At 40.3% G+C, this 16,307-nt stretch overlaps 1 long non-coding RNA gene across 2 annotated transcripts in view; it reads left to right on the top strand.

The window, feature by feature from the left end:
* Positions 1-12,801: 12,801 nt before the first annotated feature.
* Positions 12,802-16,307, top strand: part of LOC119507282 — a 205,320-nt gene continuing 201,814 nt past the window's right edge. For both annotated transcript variants that reach the window (XR_005211183.1, XR_005211182.1), the window contains exon 1: positions 12,802-12,846. This is a non-coding gene — a long non-coding RNA (uncharacterized LOC119507282). The remainder of the gene's footprint in view (positions 12,847-16,307) is intronic.

The following is a 16,307-nucleotide window of genomic DNA, read 5'->3' on the forward strand; positions in this document are numbered from 1 at the left end:
CCTGTGGGTGATTTTGCCTGAGTGAGAAATAAACTCACTGAGATTTGGAGGTTCACTTGTTACTGCAGTATAATCTATCCACTATAGCAAAGTGAGCCTTACTTTTGTCTAGGTACATATAGTTTAAAAATATGTTTTAGTGCATATCAAATTTAATCTACACAAGAACTCTGAGAGTTAAATATTATTTTTATTCTTACTTGATCATTGTAATAATAATACTGACGTGTTCAGGTTATTTTATGCTCCCTTAAGACTGTACACTTCTCATTCATACATTTATCACAAGTGCAATTTTATATGAATTCATATACCTCTTTGGTTCATGTCTGTCCAGAGTTCAAGCTCCATGAGGATTCTATATTCCTGAGCATTAAGTAAGAAGCTAATGTACATTTGTTTAATCCAGTGAATAAATAAATGCTGGTATCAACAGATGAGTGCATCCCTGTAGATGAGTCACAAAGACTCTACTTAGAAACAAGAGAGCTAGTAGTGTGATTTGAGTAATCTATGGCATTTGGCAAATGTAGCCTGATTACTTCATCTTCATGATAGGGTTATCTCTACCTAGGGCCAGGGCATCCACCCTTCTGGCTGATTTGATATGGGACATACTGACTTCAGGCTCTTTGTATTTTCAGACTAAACTGATCTCTATGGATAATGGCCTTAATGTCCAGTTTATTAATATAATCAGTTCTGCTGTATGACAAACTTTGTCACAATTATTCTGTGGGAATAGCCAATTTCATTACATTTTATGCTTCAAGACTATGGAGATGATCAATGAAAGCTTTGTCAGTGGTGCTGCCACCACTTGTATGATCATGACTCTGAGCACTTTATTGTAGGTATTAATTACAGGTATTAGATATTAGAACAGGTGCTGGTTTGGAGTTGTTCTAATAAACACTATGCAGGTGACACTTTCAATGGAACATTCCACATACAAAACATAATTGTTCATACAAGAAAAAGGACCCCCTTTTTTATGGGGTAGATGTCTTTGTTTTTTCTCTTTGGATGGTGGATTTTTACTGATCTAGCTGTGTTTTCTTAGTTTTGTCTTCTTGGTAACCAATAGTCAGTCTGAGATAGTTGAGTGGGAGTAGCACAGCCTGTGATCATGGAGCTGAGTGAAATTAACTGACAAATGAAGAGACTAGACCATGGCTGTGGTATTATTAAAATAATGTTCTAATCATCTAAGCTGAAGAGCACTGACTTCAAAGTGAACTCTTGAAACCAAGGAGAACTACATGAAGGAAGTGCAAAACTCAACTTTAGTGCATTTCTGCTCTGGATTCAACTGGCGACACAAACCCTGCTCAAATGCATAAGTCTGGTCACCTTGGGCATAAGGACTCCCATCATTAGACAACTCGATCACTGATCTAAGGAAGAAAAGACAACAGCACTGTGCTTCTTAGGACACAGCTTCTACTGTGCCTGTGACGAGGATGTGTGATAACAAGATGTCAAAACGATTGCTGCCCTGTGCGCTGAAGGAGGGCAGTGTACTCAAAGCAGACAGGAGGAAGCATCAAGGGCACTTGTTTTCTGCCTCATGGAGTGGAGAATTGTGTTGATTGAATAATACTTGCTATTTATATTAATACCTGTAATTAATATTTACAACCAGAGCCGTTGACAGTGAGGCAGCTATGGCTCCAGACGGACCCAGTGTTCTGGCACCTGAGATCTTCTAAACAGTCTTTTCAACTGAGGATGCTCACTGTTGGCCAGACGCAGGCCCCTCGATTCAGGGGACCCTAGCTTTTGTGCTCGTGCCCGCAGGAAGTAGTGTCTAGTGTCCTACCTGTGAAAACCCCTTCATCTCTGACCATGCAGCTGTTTAACCATTTATCTGGTTTCTTTCATAATTTTCTGAGAAATTATCCTTTCAGTTGAAGTTGCAACATGTGCCACAGTGTCATGAGTTATTGCGGTGAATTAGTGTGGAAGGGGAGAAGCATTTATTCATGTTTTTCTGAAGTTATAGGGAACAGAACATGTTTCCTGCCTGCAAGCTTCAAAACTTTTCTCTGTGCACAAAGTGGGACAATAAACATGAATCATTTAAACTTCACGTACCTTGGGAAATAGATTCAAAATGAGGAAGATTAACAGTCCCCTGTAAAAGGAGGAGGAAATATAGAAGTTTTGATCAAGTGAGTTGAAAATTGTCAGTGCATTGTGCAATGAGATGGGATAACATTGCTTAACAGTCTATTTCCTCCAGATCACCACTATGGGAGTTACATAAGCAAAGGATCCTTTTCTTTTAAAATTGCACCGTTCTCTTGTCCTCTTCTTAAATTTTTTTTTAAAGAAGCCCAAGAAGCATCATGCAAAGCGTCTAGAATAATGCAAATTTACCCTCAAAGGCTGGTAAATGTAAAACAGCTTTTTGAAAATTATTATTTGCATTTGCACAAAGTGCATTTTCTTATGTTGCGTAAGTTCCTTTTACTGTGGTAATTTGGGTAAAATCTCTCACAGTAAGCAGACTTTAACCTGCTTGTCAATTCCTGAAAACAAGGCCCATGACAATTCTTTCAAAAATCTCCCTTTAAAGCATCTTTCTGTGTGTAGTCTCATGGAAAGAAATGAGGTCTTTTATGGAGGAAAACCCCTATATAAATAGCAAGTATTATTCAATCAACTCAATTCTCCACTCCGTGAGGCAGAAAACAAGTTTCTTGAAAACTGGTGGCAAAAAGCATTTCTAGATGTAAGGGAATTTGGGAATGGAGTTGGGGAGAAAGCCTGCCTTCTCACTGTGTGCTAGGGCAGTGGCCAGGGGATTTAATATTCATGATAATAATAGCAGATATTTGCAGAGCACTTCCCATGTGCCCAGCACTTTTCTAAGCACTGCTTTCTTGCATAGATAGCTCAATGAATCCTCCCGCCACTCCATGAGATAAGTATGTTTTTTCCCCTATTGCAGATTGGAAACTGAGGTGCCAAGAAACTAAATAACTTTCCAGGGATCCCACAGTAGTACATGACCTAAGTTTAAGCAGCTTTGACAGTTTAAGCAGCTTTGATAGTTTAAGCAGCTTTGTCTTAGACAAAAACAACAGCACGGGGGGTGTGTGTGTGTGTGTGTGTGTGATTTGAGATTTATCAGAAAGAGAGCCCCTAGCCAACAATATTTCCATAATGCTCACTGAGATTCTTATCTTAGTGTCTGAAACCCCAAAAACAAACACTTCTTTAGGTAGCATATTCTATTACAAGGAATGCCTTATAATAGACTAATCACATTTCCTTCCCTACCTGACTGAGGGAAAGGCATTTTGAAGGAGAGAGTAATTAAAAGTGTATGGAACTTCGCAGGTTTGAGGGAAAGCAGGGCACATGGGCAGCCCGTGAGCAAGGACCATCAGAAAATGGGGCAGGGAAGAGGTAGCAGAGGGGTGAGTGGAAATGTGTGCAGAAGTGGCCTCATGAATGGACTGTAGAGTCAGGAGACTTGCATTTGAAACCCCAATTACCACTCCCCCAGTGACACAGAGGTAATTTTTCATCTCTCTGAAGCTTCAGTTTCCCCATCTGTTACCTCCTGTGGCGGTTTTAAAGATTTAATAGCGGTAACATATTTTAACACAGCCCTTAGTACACAGTAGAGAGACAAAGTGAAGAGCACAAACTCCGGAGCCAGGCTGCCTAGGATCCTCACTTATTAGCTGTGTGCTTGCAGGACATGTTTCTTAACGCCTCTGTGTCTCAGTTTCCTGCTCTGTAATTTGGGGTCTATTAGAGTATCTACCTCGTGGTGTTGTCTAGGGGTATGGAATGAGTTAATATGTGTAAAGTGCTTAGAACAGTCCCTGGTACATAATACCTGCTGTAGAATTGTTAGCTACTTTCATAGAAGCTCTTAAAAACTCGCAACCAATATCGGTAAGTCAAAGATAAACTGGTTTACTTTGAATTTTTTTCCCTAGCATCCCTATGCCGTACATTGGTGCCAATCAGCCTGTAAACATGCTCTTCTCATTGGCTTTGAACTTTCTTAGCCCACTGTGAACTATCCGCCTGTTGTTTTTGGTTAAATTCCATCTCTCAGCAAGAATACACCTGAGCATAAATATAAGGCAGAGGTAATAAGGTAAGATTTTCTTCCGTTAGGCTGTGGGGAGCAGGAGTAAAAAATTCCATCTTTGTGTTTGGATTGATATTCAAAGGGTGGATCCAAACTGTATGTGTTCTTGTTCTGCAAGCCATCAAGGAATGGGCTGTGGTTTCCTGTTTAGCTTCCTGAGCTATGTGTTCTGACGTAACACTTTAGAAACAGGGCAGCCTCATAGTTTTTTTCTGGTAATGCAGACACAGGGATTCTAGCCGGCATGGCCCAGTGTGCTATTGATGTGCCCAATTATAAATATATATTTTCCATCAAGTTATTCTCTCTGGGAACTTGTTTAAATGCTTTTAGTGCATTGTCTTGGCCTCTGTCTCAATGTGCTCTGAATGACATTCTGCACAGTGACACTGTGAACAAATACAAAATGATTTTAAGTTGCTAGCAATCATATTTTCCTGGTTAGTGACTGTTCATTCATCTATCTGCCCTTTCACTTAAAAGATATTTATTGAGCATCTATTATATGCCAGGGATTTTTTTTTTTTTTTTCCCAAGCACTGGGAGTTCAGCAGTGAACAAAAGAAGGAATTTGCATTCTAGTGAGGGGTGAGAAACAATAAACAAGATAAGTAAAGTGTGTGACACTTTAGATGGTGCTAATGTTCTGGAAGTCAACAGAACCTGGAAGAGAAAGGAGAAGACAGCATTACACGCATGGCCATGTGACTGACAAGCCAAGGATCAAGGATCGCTGGCAGTCAGCCCCAGAATGCCACAGTCTTTGGGGAGAAATCCTGTCCTTGCTGATGCCTTGATTTTGGACTTCTCCTAGCCTCAAAACCAGGAGCCAATAAATTCCTATTAAGTGAACCCACCATGTGGCATTTGTTTTAGCAGTGTGGAAACTAATACAAAATGAGAAACAGAGTAGCAGTTGCCAGAGGTTCAGGATGGTGGGGGGAAGGAGGTGGGCGAGATGATAAAGGAGTAGCATGAAGGAGATGTTTGGGGTGATGGAATATTCTGTGACTGCAGGGGCTGTTACATGAATCTATACATATGATAAAATGACATAGAACTATATATACATACCAATGCCAATTTCCTGGTTTTGATAATGTACCACAGTTATGTAATGTGTAACCACTGGGAGAATGGCTACGTGGGACTTTCCATACTATGTTTGCAACCTCCTGTGAATCTATAATTATTTCATAATAAAAAGTTAAAAAAAAATCATTAGCTGATGCTGGGGTGGGTGAGGGGCTTAGGGAAGGCAGGGAAGGAGGCATGCTCTGAGGGTGGGGCAGGGTTGGGGCTCATTCATGGGATCTTTTGTGCTCTTTTGCATTCTTGATAGCAAAATTCAGTGGAGCCAACAGAATTTGCTGGAAGCTAATGGGGTAAGAGAAAAAGGAGTTCAAGATGACTCTAAGTTCTTTGGCCTGAGCAGCAGAAAGAATGAGTTGCAATTAATCATCGAAGAAGATAGTTTAGGGATACATGTCAATAGTTCAGTTTTAGACATGCTAAATTTAAGATGCCTATTGGACATCTTGGGTAGTCATCAGCATGTAAATGGTATTTTAACTATAAATCTAGACAAGATAACCAAGGGGGTGAGTATAGATAAAGAGACTTCAGAGCTGAGCTTGGGATAATAGTCCAATATTTTGAGATCTGGGAGATGAAGAGGAACACAGAAAAGATCAGGAAGGAGAGGCCAGACAAGTAGAAAAAAACCCAGGAGTGTAAAGCAGCCTCAAAGCCAGGAGAGGGAAGTCTTAGAAGAAGAAAGTTATCACCTGTCTCAAATGCTGCTAAAATATCAACAAGATGAAGACTGAGATTTGACTGTAGCTTTAGCAATGTAGAGGTCTTTGGGGACCTTAATGGCAAGTATTTTTATTTCCTATTCAGTCAATGATTCAGTAATTCCTGTAAACTCTGTGATCTCAAGTCTCTTTTAAATCCTAGAATTGAGAGGTTTATTTTGAGATTGTGGATTTTGGAAGAAAGAAAAAAAAGAGAAAGGAAAGGATGCCTGATGACAGAAGGTTAGAAGATTAGAACCAGGAGAACAGAAAGTAGAACTGTTATTTATTTAGTCATTTAAGGAACTTGTGAAAGTGTTTTTTTAATGCATTTTTATTGAGATATATTAACATACCAGATAATCATCCAGAGTGTACAGTGGTTCACAGTATCATCATATAGTTGTGCGATCGTCACCACAATTTTTGAACATTTTCATCACTCCCCCAAAAATTAAAAACAAGAATAAAAATTAAAAAAGAATACCCATAACATCCCATACCCAATATCCTCCCTATTATTAATTTATTTTTTCCTCTGTTTTCTTACTCTCAGCCCATACATTAGATAAAGAGAGTGTCAGTTGCAAGGTTTTTGCAATTACCCAGTCACACCTTAAGAGCTATATAGTTATACAATCATGTTCTAGAATCAAGGCTACTGGATTATAGTTCAACAGTTTCAGGTATTTCCTTCTACCTATTCCAGTGCACTAAAAAACTACAAAGGAATATCTATTTAATGCATAAGAATAACTTCCAGAATGACCTCTTGACTCTATGTGAAATCTCTCAGCCAATGAAACTCTATTTTGTTTTTCTCATCCCCCTTTTGGTCGAAGAAACTTTCTCAATCCCATGATACGAGGGTGAGGCTTATCCCTGGAGTCATGTTCCACATTGCCAGGTTGACTTACACCCCTGGGAGTAATGTCCGCATAAGAGGGAGGGCAGTGAGTTTACCTGCAAAGTTGGCTTACAGAGAGAGCCCACATCTGGGCAACAAAAGAGTTTCTCTGGGGGTGACCTTTAGGCATAATTATAAGTAGGCTTAGCTTCTCCTTTGCAGGAATATGTTTCATAAGAATAAGCCCTAAGATTGAGGGCTTGACCCATTAAAATGTTAGTCCCCAATGCTTGCAAGAATATCAGGAATTCCCCAGGTGGGGAAGTTTCATATTTCTGCATTTCTCCCCAGTCTCTTAAGGGGGCTTTGCAAATGCTTTTTTATTCCTTACCCAAATTACTCTGGCCTGAATTGGGGCATCACACAGACCTGTACAAACGAACAAGATCTCACTCCTTATTCAAGGTTCCATGTAATTATGGTGTGTGAATAAACTGACTATATAAGTTAAATTAGATAGTGTGCTACAAAAGATATAAATTTTGCACCAAATAAACATCTCTTCCTTTGGTCTCACACAGAAGTTGAAGTTTTTAAAACACCATCAATATCATCCTTTACCCCTTAGTCTGATTTGTCTTACTCCTAACCAGATCAGCTTCATTCATATCTTTAATTGAAGTCTGATCTCTTTTTCAGCTTTTTAAATAGTTGCTGTAGGGGGTAAACTGACTTTCATAGCTGAAGAACTCTAGCTCTGAGTCTCAGGTGTCACACAGATCCCTGAAGTTCCAGGGAATGACCAGGTTATACACAAAGAGCCCAGCATCTCGGAATTTAGAAATAACAATAACAATTCAGGAATAGATATAACTGCTATAAGAGCTTATAATCTATGAAACTTTATGGTAAGTCTTCCCCTGGTAACCTGTGCTCTCAAATTCAATTCTCAGTGTTTGCACATTATATTTAGTCCATATTAGTGAGGCATTATAATATTAGTCTTCTCATTTATGACTTATTTCACTCAACATACTGTCCTCAAGGTTCATTCATCTAGTGCAACCACTCAATATTCCATTGTATGCATACACCACAGTTCACCCTTCCATTCATCAGTCAATGTATCCTTAGGCCACCTCCATCCATTGCAGAACATGAATACTGCTGCCATAAATACCAATGTGAAAATGTCCATTTGTGTCCATGTTTTCAGTTCTTCCAGGTATATACCATATGCAGGATCATATGTCAACTCTATACTTAGCATCCTGTGGAACCACCACACTGCCCTCCAGATGGGCTGCAACAGTGAATAGGTACAGCACTCTCTTCACATTTTCTCCAGCACTTGTATCTTTCTGTTTATTTTTTAAACAGTTTATTCACACACCATGTGCTGGTTTGAATGTATTTTGTCCCCCAAAATGCCATGTCTTTGATGCAATCTTGTGGGGCCAGTCGTATTAGTGTTGATTAGATTTTGCAATCTATTGATTGAGTGTTTCCATGGAAATGTGACTCAATCAACTGTGGACAAAACCTTGATTGGATAATTTCCATGGAGGTGTTACCCACTCATTCCTGGTGGATCTGCATTAAATCACTGGAGCCATATGAAAAGCTCAGACAGAAGGAGCTGCTTGCTACAGCCATGGGGAACACTTGGAGGAACACACAGAGAGCTGAGAGCAACTGAAAGTGACATTTTGAAGAGGAGCTGCAGCCTAGAGAGGAAAGTCCTGGGAAGAAGCCATTTTGAAACCAGAACTCCAGAGCAGATGCCAGCCATGTGCCTTCCCAGCTAACAGAGGTTTTCTGGACACCACTCGCCATCCTCCAGTGAAGGTACTCTTTGTTGATGCCTTACCTTGGACACTTTATGGCCTTAAGACTATAACTTTGTAACCAAATAAACCCCTTTTATAAAAGCCAATCCATTTCTGGTGTTTGCAAAAGGGCAGCATTAGCGAATCAGAACACCATAAAATCCATCCTAAGTAAACAATCATGGTTCCTATTATAATCACATAGCTAAGCATTCCCCACCACAATCTATATGAGGACATTTCCATTTCTTCTATAAAGAAAAAAGAAAAGGAAGAAAAAAAGAATAAAGAATAAAATAAAAAGGAGAAACAACAGCACCAAGAATCCCATACCCCTCCCTAATATACCCCTCTACTGGCATTTAGCTTTTGTATATTGCCTTTGTTACATTTTATGGAACTATATTATGATGTTACTGTTAACTATAGACTAATTTGCATTGATTGTATTTTTCCATATACCATTCCATTTTTAACACCTTGCAATGTTGACATTCATTTATTCTCCTTCATGTAAAAACATCCTTATATTTGTACATTTAATCACCATCATTGTCCATGCTAGGTTTCGCCAAGTTATACAGTCCTAGTCCTTACCTTTTATCTTTCCTTCTGTTGTCATACATGCCCCTAGCCTTCCTCTTCCAATCCTACTCACACTAAGCTTTGTTCAGCATACTTACACTGTTGTGCTACCATCTACCATGTTGTCTTTTGGATTTAATATACCCTATCTTATTTTATTTGTATTTTTATTTTTTTCCTCTTTCTTTTACACTTTCTGATAGTTTTCATTTCTATACTCTTCTCCAAACCTCTCTCTCCTGTCTTTTCCTATCTGCCTGTAGTGGTCCCTTTACTATTTCTTGCAGAGCAGGTCTGTTGTTCACAAAGTCTCTCAGTGTCTGTTTTTCTGAAAATATTTTAAACTCTCCCTCAGTTTTGAAAAACAGTTTTGCCAGATATAGAATTCTTGGTTGGCAGTTTTTCTCTTTCAGTATCTTAAAATATCACTGCCATCCAATCTCCATGGTTTCTGCTGAGGGATCTGCACATAGTCTTATTGAGCTTCCTTGTATGTGATGGATTGCTTTTCCCCTGCTGCTTTCAGAATTATCTCTTTGTCTTTCACATTTGACATTCTGATTAGTAAGTGTCTTGGAGTATGTCTATTCAGGTCTACATGTTTGGGGTTCACTGCACTTCTTGGATCTGTAATTTTATGTCTTTCATAGGAGATGGGAAATTTTCAGTGATTATTTCTTCCATTATTCTTTCTGACCCTTTTCCCTTCTCATCTCCTTCTGGGACACCCATTACATGTATATTTGTGCACTTCATGTTGTCATTCAGTCCCCTGAGATCCTGCTCATATTTGTCCATTCTTTTCCCTATGGTTTTCTTGTTCTTTTGTGTGTAGGATTTCAGATGTCCTGTCTTCTAGTTCACCAATCCTTTCTTCTGCCTGTTCAGATCTGCTGTTGTAAGTCTCCACTGTGTTTTTCATCTCTTTTATTGTGTCTTTCATTCCTGTAAGTTCTGCCAATTGTTTTTTTAAAACTTTAAAGCTTTTCTTTATGTTTGCCCAATGTCTTCCGTATATCCTTCATCTCTTTTGTCATATGTTCCCTCAACTCATTGATTTGATTTAGCATGTTTGAACATCTTTAATTGGTTGTTTCAACTCCCATATCTTGTTTGAAGTGTTAGTTTTTTCCTTTGACTGGGCCATATCTTCATTTTCCTAGTGTGACTTATAATTTTTGTTGGTGTCTAGGCATCTGGTTTCCTTGATTAGTTTATTCTAGAGGATGTTTACACTCTTTTACCTGTGGTTTTCTTGTTGGTTGGCTTTGTTCTATTCCTGTTCTTTGGCCTTCAGTTCAACTTATTCTAGATCTCTAGCATAGCTTCTGTTTAACTGATCAGAATATTTTAGCTCTTGTTATTCTGGTTGTTGCCCTGCCTATATGGAACCTTTTTTTTTTTTTTTTTGAGGAGGAGGAGGAGGAGGAGGAGGATCTACTCAGATATGACTGGCCCCAGTCAGATTTTCCCCAGATCAGACGGGCCCAGGTCTCAGGCGGAGGGTTAAATCAGTATCAAGTTTCCCTGGTGTTCTAGTTTGCTAATGCTACCGGAATGCAAAACACCAGAGATGGATTGGCTTTTATAAAAGGGGGTTTATTGGGTTACACAGTTACAGTCTTAAGGCCATAAAGTGTCCAAGGTAACACATCAGCAATCAGGTACCTTCACTGGAGGATGCCCAATGGTGTCCGGAAATCCTCTGTTAGCTGGGAAGGCACGTGGCTGGCGTCTGCTCCAAAGTTCTGGTTTCAAAATGGCTTTCTCCCAGGATGTTCCTCTCTAAGCTGCAGTTCCTCAAAAATGTCACTCTTAGTTGCACTTGGGATATTTGTCCTCTCTCAGTTCTCTGGGGCAAGGGTCTGCTTTCAAGAGCCGTCTTCAAACTCTCTCATCTGCAGCTCCTGTGCTTTCTTCAAAGTGTCCCTCTTGGCTGTAGCAGCTTGCTCCTTCTGTCTGATCTTATATAGTGTTCCAGTAATTTAATTCAGACCCACCCTGAATGGGCAGGCCAACACCTCCATGGAAATTATCCAATCAGAGTCATCACCCACAGATGGGTGGGGCACATATCCATGGCAAAACTCAAAGAATTACAGTCTAATTAACACTGATAGGTCCACCCACACAAGATTGCATCAAAGATAATGGCATTTGGGGGGGACATAATACATTCAAACTGGCACACCTGGATATGAGACCCAGAAGGTTGTCAGACTTTCCTGTGAGGCCTCTAGACTCTGTACTTTTCCTGTCCTGCCCAGCAGGTGGTGCTTGTCAGCCCCTAGCTCTCCAATTCTCACTAGACCCTTAATTCTCAGTAGACCCTGTCCCTGCCAGGGGTGTTTGACTGAGGGTGAGTCAGATGCCAAACAAGCTGTTTCTGTTTTTGTTTTTGTTTTTTTTCCAGCCCCTGGGGAGTGAATTCTCTGAATGAGGGCTGCCATATGAGCTGGGCCCCAACTCCCCCCCCCCACCTTTTCTTGGGGAGGATAGGCCCATTAAGGAACTGTTTCCTTCAGTTGACTTCTTATTTTGTCTCTCTGATCTAACTTAACTCCACTCTTGCCTGGGTCAGCACTAACAATTGAAAATGCCTGAGGCTTTCTCTAATGAGTTACTTAGAATAGTTTGTAAAGAGAAAGAAAAAAAAATCCCCATTTCAGAGCCAGTCCCCAGACCCCATATTTTTGCCAGTCACGAGCTAGAGTTGGTACCAGGCTTTATGTGAACCTTTTCTTGGGGCACAGCCCTTTTCCAGTATTCTGAGCTTGGCTGACTTCAAAAGTGTCTGTTTTTATATATTGGTTTTATTTTATTTCCATTAGCCCCACCTCCTCTCTGCCAAGAGAGATCTTAGGGTTCCTTTCCTCCTTGCTCTGGGTTTATCTGTGCTCTTAGCTTGTATTCAGTAGTCCAATTTTTAAAATTAAAACCATGACGTGGGCCTGGTTGAGCTACCTTCCCTTACTCCCAGCAGAGACTGCTTCTTTTTCCCTCAGGGAAGTGTTCCACCTCAGCCTGCAGTGCCAGTGGGGGAGGGGCGCCAGGTCTTCAGTTTGGGGGCTTTACTTACAGTTCTTCACTGTGGTCTCAGCCCTTTCATGCATTCCAGATTGGTGTACGATGTGTGTCCAGTCACAGACATCCCCCAAACAGTTGTTCCAGACTATTTACTAGTTGTTCATGGCTGTTTACTAGCTGCTCTAGAGGATTAACTAAATTAACTAAATTTCACACCTGTGTGTGTGTGTGTGTGTGTGTGTGTGTGTGTGTGTGTGTGTGTGTGTTTGTGTTTAAGGTTGGTGGTCCCACCCTGGAAGTGCTCTAAGTACCATGTATTAGAAATGTAAAAAGTGTGGACAGCAATACACATATTTGGGAACTAAGAGGGAGGCACTTGACCCAACCTGGGAAATGCATAGACATGATTCAGAAAGATCCTGAGATGGGGATGGAGGAGTTGAGGTCTACAGGATGAATGTGGGTTCACCAGGTGAAGTAGGGGGTGGAAGGAAGGAAGACAGTTCATACAGAGTGAAAGCAAAGATGAGAGCGTAAGAGGGAAGTGAAGTGGAGCAATAAAGTCTCCAAGGGAGAGTCCACAGGGCTAGAGTTCAGAGGGCCTGAGATACAGAGGACCAGGGTGGGGAAACCAAGGATGAGAAGGTGAGAAAGCAGAGGGGCCGGCAGAAGGGCTCTGATTGCAGAGACCAGCATTTTAATTGCTAATGCCAGTTGAGTGTTGCGTCTTCCTACCAGGCTGGCTGTGAGCTTGGAGGGGAAGGGGAACCAACCAAGAAGGACATAAGGAGGGGAAGGGAAGAATGTCAGCTTACGGGTGGAGGAAACTGTTACAGTCCCCAGTGAGAGAGGCCCCACGTCGACCTTTTTTTTTCTTGACTTCTAAATGTGGATCCGTTGTACATCTCAGCAAGCTGGGGAGTGGTAGAAGAATACTGGACCAGTAGTCAGGAAACGTGGCTTCTTATCTCTGATACTAACTCCTGAGCAGGTCATTAACCTCTGGGCTCTACTTGCCTCATCCGTAAAATTAGGTGGTTGGGTTGAGGCTCAGGTGAGACATTCCTAAAGAATATTCTCTGGTACAGTATGCTAGGCCTTCGTAACCTTGGGGGTAGCACGTTTCCTTCACCCTCAGCATAGCAGTGCCTTGCTTTGCCTTCTTCTGAGCTATCCTAATTCAGTCCTACTTGTCCTGCATCTGTGACCCGTCCGCACTTACAGAGGACCCTTCCTCTTATTCTTCTCTCACTTAGTGTTTCTGGTTGCCCTCGAATTGGCAGTTTCACAGAGCAGATGATGGACTGGCAAACTCGTGGGAGGATGCTCTTAGTGAAGTGAAGGATGTGGGTAATGATGGAGTTGCGGAGGAGGAGGAAAAAGGGGGAGGAGAAAGAAGATGGTGATTTTGATAGCTAATATTTATTGATCACCCATTTATTTTACATTTATTATCCCATTTAGTCCTCATAACAAACTTATGATATGTGTTTCCACTATCTGTATTTTACGATGAGGAAATTAAGGCACAGAGAGGTAAGGTAATTTCTTAAAGTCACACAGCATTTGAATCCATGTGGTCTGACCCCAGGCCTACACCACAATAGGCCCCCTCCCTGTGTATAGAAACAGCAGCTCTGGGCAGGGACCCAGGGCTCATTTGGAGGTATGAGCAAAGGAGGGGAAGGAGAAAGAAAGGTGAGGGTTGGAAGTCCATTGTTCTTGTCTTTCCTTGGTAGGCTCCCAAATATCTAATTCTACCTGGCATTATCCTTTCTATCAGTTTACTCTCAAGAATTCTTAAGTGTTAATATTCATTGCAAATTGTGACTATACTAGCAACAGAATGACTTTCCAGGGGACAAGCCTGGGTTAAAATGGCAGAGGGAAGTGGGAATCCATACCTCTTCCCTCCCCTTCCTCCCCAACTCTGGAGGGTGTCTCCTCATTACCTCAGCTTTCCAACCAGATGGGAAACTCGCTGTGGCATACCATGTTTTGTCATGCAGGTCTGTTTCCAGTAAGGGGAAGTAATAATAAGCTCATTCTGTAACCATTCATATTGTATAAGAGCAATGTAATAACCTGAATGCTTGTTGTAGTTCACAGTTTGCAAAGTGCCTTCACATTAAAATTATAGTTAACATTTATTGAGCACCTACTACATTCCAGGTACTATGCTAGGCAGTTTTACATGAGTTTTTTCACTTAATCCTCACAACACTTTGAGGTAAGTTCCATTATTATCTCCATTTTACAAACGTGGAAACTGAGACACAAAAGTTAAGTGATTTGCTTGAGTCACATAGCTTGTACCTGGGGAATTTCACTCAGGCCAAAATGACACCCCATAAAGCAGGAATATGATTTCCTGTTTGTTAAAAGGAAATTTCTTGTGTGTGTCAAATTCAAGATGTAACATGAGGAATATTTTTAGTTTTCAGTTTTATGAGTGGCCAACTACAACTTGAATGATGGAGAACTTTTTCATTCATCAGAAATCAAAACATCTTCTATTCAAAAAACCTTTAATATTTTTCATGTTTTTTCTTTACTCTGCTGTGAAACGTTTCTGTAAATTATGTTCCCATCTTTTACAAAAGTACTACAAAAGAGAGAGGGTCAATTGGTAAAGGAAAGAAATGACACATTTCAAAAGATCTGCTTTCCTCTTTCAAGTTCTTTTCTGGCTACTTCTTTTTCCTGTTATGTAATCAGACAGTTCTCCTAATGAGGCAAGTCTCCGCCCTCCTTGCAATGGATTTTTGGTGATTTGTCTTTGTTGACATTCTGGGGCTGAAATTCATTGAAAACCCCCTGGGCAGCTTTACCCTCTGCCCAGCACTTACTGTACCCCTGATGTTTGGTAAATGTTAATTACCAATGATGATAACAAAGCAGATATAATCAGCTTATTCATGCTGATCTGCTTCCCTCTTACGGGAAAGAGCAGGTCAGCATGAAACAGAAATGGTGGCCACTTCCCTATTTAATGCAGGGCTCCTCGGGTGCTGTCTGTAGCCCTGCATTACAGTTTGAATAATCTATTATTGTACTAAGAATAAAGGAACTGATTTAATTTCTACCATGCTATTAGGATCTGTAGCAACTCATTTCATGATGGTACAGTTGCTTGCAACTGTCTTGCTAGAGAAGGAATAAGTATTTGGAAAATTTAATTCCCTGTGGTGACGCAACAGCATCACATTTTGTTTTAACTCTGCTGAATGGCATTCTTCTCTCATAACCCCCAGACCTCTTGGCAAAGCTCTATGTATAAAAGTGATGCAACCTGTGGCGAAGTGAATGCTCTGTGCAGTTCTCTCTTGTTTGTTTTCAGTGTTCTCTGCCTCCTGGTTTATTCTGTGGCTTTAGGTACCCATTTCATGTGGCTTCTGAGCTGGGGATGCATCTTCTCATAGCTATATTTTCTCAGTGCTATGATTTCTGTTATTAAAAACAGTGGGGGAAAGGCTTTATTTCTGGAACTAAGAGTAAGTTTATAGGTAAAATGAATACACTTCTGGGATGTTATGAAGGTTGAAATACTAAAAATGCCCAATTTTTAAGTAAAATGGTAACAATTTATGGATCTCTGAGTGATCTATAAATTTGATTTTATTTTATTAATTTTTATTTACACACACTCCATACTCACCAGGCCAAACCTCTTCTCCCTCTCTCATCCCTGATAACTTCTAATCTATTTTCTGTTTCTGCAAATTAGCTAATTCTAGATATCTCATAAAGTGACATCACATATATGAGCATACATTCACTGAACATAATATTTTCAAGGTTCATCCATGTTGCAGCATGTCTCAGAAATTTATTCCTTCTATGACCAAATAATATTTCATTGTGTGTATGTACTACATTTTGTTTATCCATTCATTTGTCTATGGACACTTGGGTTGTTTTCAATTTTTGGCTCTTGTGAATAATGTTGTTATGAACATTCATATACAAGTATCTGTTTGAGACCCTGTTCTCTTTGGGTATATACTTAGAACTGGAATTGCTAGGTCATATGCTAAGTCTATTTTTAACTTTTTGAGAAACCTTCATATTGCTTCCCACAGTGGCTACACCATTTTACATTCCCA

This window comes from Choloepus didactylus, chromosome 12 (assembly GCF_015220235.1).
Source record: "Choloepus didactylus isolate mChoDid1 chromosome 12, mChoDid1.pri, whole genome shotgun sequence".
Classification (NCBI taxonomy): domain Eukaryota; kingdom Metazoa; phylum Chordata; class Mammalia; order Pilosa; family Megalonychidae; genus Choloepus; species Choloepus didactylus.